Below are 7,852 nucleotides of genomic sequence, written 5' to 3' on the forward strand. Positions count from 1 at the left end.
TGCTATGTCTATGCTTAACCCAGTACGAATAGCTGTGTAAGAAAGAGAGTAGGTTTTCTGCCTTTTCAGCCATATGAATTATTTCTTTGTTAAGTTTATTTTCTTTCCTTGGAAGGAAACCAAATAGGTGTGATAGCATGTTGGCTAGAATGTTATTTGTAAAGTCATAGCAAAATTTTTAAAATTTCAATAGAGATCTTTAGCAAAGTACTATTTACTCTGGCATTTAACCTCCTAATCTCTTCCAATTAGATAACATAATCTGAACTATATATATTGGTTATTTTCATTAAATAATTGTTGTGTCAATCGTTTCTTGCCCTTCCTTTTGAAACTAATGATCTAAATAGACATGTGGCAAAGACTTGTTAAAAGTAATTCATAATAGATCATATATTCTCTCTTTGTTTTGGAGGCTATATATTGGAAATATCTTTGGCACAGAACGGTTGGTGATTAGGATAAAAATGTATGTGAAAATATTAACGTATTGATCACATTTGTAAATGCACTGTGTAAGAGGTGGATGAATTTTCTGTTATGGGCCAGATGATAAATATTTTAGGTTTTGCAGGCCAGTCTTTGTCACAGCTACTCAGCTCTGGCATTGTATTATGAAAGCAGTCATAGATAGTACATAAACAAATGTGGCTGTGTTGTAGTAAACTTTTATTTTAAAAAATAGCAATGGGCCCTGAATTATATTTCATATGGTAACTTTAACTTATTTTTACAATTAATCAATAGTCAATATTATACTATATACCATAATCATATGAGAAAATCTATAGAGAGTTCAGCCATCAGAAGGACAAAAATTAAATGTTTACATATACATATACAAACCAATACTTTTTATAATTGTATTGTACATTATGTGATATAAATATGTTAGTGGTCAAGAGGGGAGAGTAATCAGTGAAGATTCAGGTACTGGAGAGAGTAAGCCAGGAGAGAAAATGTATTCACATATCGAGCAAAGAGAAGACTGGCCTATACCTAATTTCACATTGCTTTTTAATTCCATCAGCTTTTTAAAAATTTATTTTATTTTATTTATTTTTATTTTTTAATATTTTGCAATGTTTTTAAAATTTTCAAATATAACCTATATTATCATGTCAGCTAACATACAGTGTATACAGTGTGCTCTTGACTTCGGGAGTGGATTCTCATGATTCTTTGCATACAGCACCCAGTGTTCATCCCAACAAGTGCCCTCCTTAATGCCCATCACCCATTTTCCCTTCACCCCGCACCCCCATCTATGTATTTAAGAGTCTCTTATGGTTTAATTCCAGCAGGTTTCTTATATTGTTTTCTCTACAGCCCAGCGCACCCACTTACAATTCCCCCAACAATATCCCCCTGAAATCTTTTGTGGTCCCCTTACGTTTAATTCTCTTTCCCATACTCAGATTCATGTGTATGCATTGACATTGTATCCATTTTTCAATTCCAGTATCAAAACATACATTCTTCAGAAAGCATTTTATGATTCCTTCCAAGTATTCCTCACTGTTGAATACCCAGGCCATTTGTACCACCCACATTCTATACATTAATATCACTTTGTGTGTGTTTCTCCCCCACTCTTATACTAGTCCTCTAATTACTTGAGGGTCTTTCTTATTTGTATAATTTGATGATATCTAGTCACCAGACCAAAATACTTGAGACATAGAATAGTGTATCTGGATTGAATTAAATGCCTTCAATATGAATTGAAAGGAAGGTATAAACTCTTGTACCCAGGGAACCAACAAGTGTTTGAAACTTAGTGCTACCAAGAGCTGAATGGTGCTTATAGCTGTATCCAGTATTTTAAATTAACCCTTTTTAACTGATGTTTCCATAAGCCTGGACCAACATCATGATGGTAGTATTCATTATGTTAGTGTTTTTCCCACTCTTTTCAACACTGATGTCAAAGTGTGTACTCTGGAAAAGATCACTACTCAGTCACTAGTACGGTTTCCTGAGCTACTTGAATACGAAAATACCTCCCCATATTTTGAACACGGACTCTTATCTCCACAAGAATCTTTAAATTAGTCATCTACCTGCAAATGTTTCACTAATTTGGTAAGAATGTTTTTACCCGTTTTCCCAGTTTGTGATATCTTGGTTGGGAACTTTCGCTTCAAGGGTCTGTTTGGACTGACACAGGCATCATACCAAAAGAGAGATTTGCTATCACCAAAGAAACAAATCTAAATACATGGCAGTCTTAAGAATGGGTTATTTGAAGGCAAGGAACTGAAAAATGGAAATCCATGTTATGTGGTATCAAAACATTTGATTAAACAATCACTTGAGATAGTTTGACAGTCAGAATACATAGTTAATGATGTTGTAGCATTCAGAGAAGAAATCGCGCATCAGAATGATAGTCGTCAAAGGTGCATGTACCACCTGTATTTGACAAGATATTACAAGAAATTATTTCAGTAAATAATCTATTTGAAAGAAGGGATAAAAGAGTATACAAAGACTTCAGAAATTTTATGTTGGAAGTAGATATTGCTCCTTAACCCTAAGAAAATGAAGATCAAAATAAGGAAAGTCATAACAAAAATATCAAACTCCAAATTGCAAGGAGATCAAATCAAATGGAGAACCATTACATCTACTGCTAAAGCCTCTGAAAGAATTCGTGTGTTGTTTTTTTTTTTTTTCAGAAAGTCTCTTTTGTTGGAAAAATTGTTCAGAAAAAGGTTGAATGATGCAATATGCTTACTAAATTTGATAAGCTCAAGCTATTTGTGAATAAGTCTAGGGAAAGAGGGATGTCCCTCCCAGACAGAACTGTCATTGTAGTTACTGGCACATGGAACTGATTGGACTCCAATTGTTAAGAAGGTAGATAAGTTACTGAGAGAGTCATACTGCCTAAAGAACCATAACTTACACCAAAAGAGATTGCAACTGTCTAAGACTTAAAACAAGCTTTCTCTGAAAAGGAATATGGATGGGAAGGTTATTCAGTCCTCAGGAGGATATAGTTTTCTACTTTGAACATCAGATGTGGCCAGGAATGGCAATAGAGGGTAAAATCTGTGAAAGACATGCAAAGAGTCACAGAAAACATTAGGCTGAGAAAACACTGCTCCCGCAGAGCAGAATCAGAGAATATTCAAAGAACATTCCTCACCACGAGGGTAAGGATATCTCAAAAGTTTGCCCAGTGGTGGTTTCAGGATTGCTATAGATTACTACCTGCTGTGTATCTTACACCCCCCGCAACTTTTTTTTTTGAGTGGGGGAGAGGGACAAAAGGAGAAAGAGAGAGAAAGAATCTCAGACACGCACAGAGCCTCACCCAGCACTCTATCCCACATGAGATCATGAACTAAGCTGAAGTCAAGAGTCCTATGCTCAACTGACTGAGCCACCCAGGCATCTTCCCCTTTCTAAATGTGTTATTGATTGCAGTTTTCCAGCATATGTTGTACCATTATATATTGGGGTGTGAGGGCCAATGACATATATATCTGGATCAAGAAAAGTCATATCTGGTCTTGCTATAGAGAATTTTACATATCACCTCCATGCAAACACCGACATATATCACTTTCAGATTGTCATTATGATGAGTTAGTGCTTAAGACTTGTTTACTTTGAGAGGTGAGTAAGCATATATTATACGCAGAAAGAAGAGTGAATCAGATATTTGGTGATCACAGGGGTAAATTTTGGTGGTCACAAAGTGTTCAGCAAACCCATCTGGCATCTTCTCCTTTAAGGTACTTACCAAGAATGCCCTTTTTGGCCCACTTCTAAGCGGATGTAGCCACGTAACCAGATATGGATTTTGAGTTGTGAGTGGAAAAGCTGATATTTAATCTCATTTAGCTCTGAAATGGTGACCAGTAAAATTTGAGATGATGGCCATAAGTCAAAGATGAGTATGTGGAACGGAGTGTCTGGCTACACTTCAATGGGGATGAAAGGCAGCAAGAAATATGCATTTGTGGTTTTCAAGTCACAGAGATTTTTGGAGCATGTTTGTTATGGAGTTATTTGACCTATGCTGACAGAGCATACCTTTTCTAAGTTAATAGGATGAGATGTTTCTTTCTTATATATACATATATGAAGTGTATATATATATATATATACACACATATATATACATATATATGTATATATACACACATATATGTATATATATGTATATATATGTATATATGTATATGTATATATGTATATGTATGTGTATGTATATGTATATACATATATACATATGTATATGTATATATGTATATGTATATGTATACATATGTATATATGTGTATATGTATACATATATGTATATGTATATGTATATATGTGTATATATATGTGTATGTATATATATATGTATATGTGTGTATATATATATATTTTTTTTAAACCCTAAAAATGGATTATATGCATAACAACAAAGTATTTTAAGGACCTCCCATTAAGAAAGAGAAAGTATGTTTTTATCAAGACAATACAAATCTAAACAAAAAAGTCAGTATCACATATAAACTTATTTAAATATGAAGAATCCATTATTAATACCCTATATTTCAGTACCATGTGAGTGAAAGCTGTAAATAACGTCACACAGATAACAAATTTGTCATATTGAACCTCTGAAAGGATATCATATAAGACTGAGGCTTCTGATTGCTTCCATTCTGCCTCAATTTTCAGAACTAACCTAAGTTAATCTGAGAATTAAGCCAGGATATATTTTTTAAAATATATATCTGAGGGGTGCCTGGATGGCTCAGTCAGTTGAGCATCCAACTCTTGGTTTCAGCTCAGGTCATGATCTCACAGTTTTGTGAGTTCAAGCCCCGTGTCGGGTTCTGCAATGGCAGCAAGGAGCCTGCTTGGGATTCTCTTATCCTCTCTCTCTTCCTCTCCCTTTCTCTCTGTCTCTCTGTCCCTCTCTCCCTTTCAAAATAAATAAACTCTTAAAAATAATAAAGAATAAAACATATTCTTTTTTTGCTGCTTTTGCCAGAACCAGGCTGACAAGAATGCTATCTCTAGAAGACAGTTATGCACCTGATTCTCTTTGAAAGTTAGGAATGTATAAACTGCCCAATATTTCTCTCATGTCTCAATAGAGACAAAAACTCTAATGTTAATATTGTTGATGGTTCAAAGAAAATCTTCATATCAAGATAAATTCTTTAGCATTGAAACGTCCAAAGATCACCGAATTCAAGGCCTTCAAATCCAGAGATATTTCACAAGTTTTGTTCCTAGTTTTTGCTTTTGTTTTTTCCAGTATTTTCCCACAACCAGAGAAGATAACAGAGGTAGAATCTGAAAAACTTTTCACACCTGTACAATTAGATGTGTGACTCCAAAATCAATCTAGTAAGCATTTTAAGGGGCATTGGTGGAAAAGAGACACAGAGATGTGCTGAAAAAATAAAAGAAAAAAGAAAAACATAGCCACATAGCAAACTCATAATGTAAATATAATGGAGGGCAAGATGCCACTGATTGGATGCACTTTACTCTGCATATCTGCACTACAAGAAAAATCATTAAATTATCCTAAATATGTATTTCTTGCCTTTGTTATTCCTTCTTCTCTCAGTCCATTTAAGGATCCAAAAATGAGGTTTTCATCTCTTAACAGTAATATAAAATACCTCATCTGTCTCAGAAATGACTTGCCTGTCTGAGATGGCCACCCCACTGCCTCCAGAATTCAGATAAAGTTCAAGAATATTAATAATTACTCAACCTAAAGTGTGAGTCCTACTTGTCATAGAAAAACAAGAACGCATACACGAGATCTGTTATTAGTGGCTCCTTTCCCTGCTGGCCTACTTTTAGTGCCCCCATAACTAATATCAGCAACACATCAATAAAGAAAAAAATAAAGAAATAGAAACTTGAGAGTCTTTCCAGCCATGGCCTACAGCCACCGTTCTGCTCCAACACAGGTGCTGCGCCGACCTTGACCTCTCCATGTTTTCCCCAGGTAAATCTTGATTTTTCTGGGTAGTTCCACTTTTTATTCCAAATTGCAATCCCCACGGGCCCCTTTATTTTCAAAAGCCAATCTGTTTGTATGAGGTCGGTCCATCATGCAAAGTCAGTTCAAGAGATTTTCTTTGATTACTCTATATTCTTCCTTTTCCCCCTATTTCCACACTGAAAAAAAAAAAAAACAATGTTTATTAAAAATCACATAGATTAGGCTCTTGCATGGCCTCTTCAGCCTTTCTTTGATTGTATCTCGCTTTTTTTCGCAAAAGAAATAAACATAACTGTGTTTGCAGCCGCAGCCACGCCCCCTCGCTTGCTAATGCCAGCACCGCCTCTAGGTCCCTGAGCTCCAGCCGAAGAAGGGGGTAAAGGAAGGATGTCTCAGTACCAGGGCTCCTACAGAGCTGACTGCCCGCAAATCGACCGGTGGTAAAGCACCGAGGAAGCAACTGACTACAAGAGGCGCTCACACGAGTGCGCCCTCTACTGGAGGGGTGAAGAAACCTCATCCTTACGGCCTGGTACCGGGGCACCCCGCAAAATTCGACCTTGTCAGAAGTCCCCTGAACTTCTGATCCTGATCCTCAAACTTCCTTTCCAGCATCTGCTGTGAGAAATTGCTCGGGACTTCAAAACACATCTGGGCCTCCAGAGCGCAGCTGTTGGTGCTTTGCAGGAGGCAAGCAAGGCCTATCTGGCGGGCCTCTTTGAAGACACCAACCTGTGTCACGTGCCAAACGTGTAACAATTACGTCCAAAGATATCCAACTAGCACACCGCGTATGTGGAGAATGTGCTTAAGAAACCACCCTGATGGAAAACATTTCATTCTAAAAAAAAAAAAAAAAAAAATCTCTTCTTCCTGTTATTGGTGGTTCTGAACGTTAGATATCCCCCCCGCCACCCCCACCATGGGGTCAAAAGTACCTAAGTATATCATTGCAAATAGAAAACTGGGGGACAGAAATCAGGCATTGGCAGTGTCTCCATTTTCATTTGTATGTGAATTTTTAATATAAATGCGTGCATGAATGCACGTCAAAATGTTTCAGTGAACACGTTTCAGCAGTTCAACCTTATAACAATTATAAATAAACCTGTTAAGTTTTTTGGACAATGCCAGCACTTGGATTTTTTTTAAAACAAGTAAATTTCTTATCAACGACAACTAAATGGTGTTTGTAGCATTTTTATCATACAGTAGATTCCATCCATTCACTCTACTTTTCTAACTGAGTTGTCCTACATGCAAGGACCTGTTTTTAATGCTGTCTGTCTTCTGTGCTGTTCCTGTAAGTTTGCTATTAAAATGCATTAAGCTATAAAACAAAACAAAACAAAACAAAAAACCGTAAGTCCAAGAAATTTACATTTTTATAAAGGTCTCCCTCTAGTCCTCTCTATTTCCCTAACGCTCAGGTTTGAAAAATAAAAACTCCTATTGAAGCACACAAATTTATGGACATAACTTTATTTTCATGATTACAGCCAACTCAATAAATAGTTGGTCAATTCTTCTGCTGAACCAGTTAAAAATGCTGGATTACCATACATTTAAAAATTGTTTAATTTTATCGGTAGCCAGGAAATTGAAATCTTAATGCCAAAATCTAAGTGAACTCACAGAGGTAAGTGAACCATAAAACCCTCTTTCACCTCAAGGCTATTTACTCACTTATATTCTTCATCTTTAGTTTCCGCATCCTTTTGGGAGAAAAGACACACGTAATAAACTTAGGTTTCTTCTTAGCGAGAACTCCCTAAGGTGATACATCATTAGCCTAAGAGTGAAGTAGAAGGAAAATCCATCACTCGCCAGTACCCTCATCCTTCCACCTCTGCATAAGAAGAGGAAAATTTACCT

General features: G+C 36.2%; 1 pseudogene; it reads left to right on the forward strand.

The window, feature by feature from the left end:
- Positions 1 to 3,068: 3,068 nt before the first annotated feature.
- Positions 3,069 to 6,874, forward strand: LOC121041951 (histone H3.3A-like; annotated as a pseudogene).
- The last annotated feature ends 978 nt before the right edge of the window (positions 6,875 to 7,852 follow it).

Source organism: Herpailurus yagouaroundi, unplaced genomic scaffold, assembly GCF_014898765.1.
Source record: "Herpailurus yagouaroundi ecotype Mexico unplaced genomic scaffold, PumYag 28, whole genome shotgun sequence".
NCBI classification, from domain to species: Eukaryota; Metazoa; Chordata; class Mammalia; order Carnivora; family Felidae; genus Herpailurus; species Herpailurus yagouaroundi.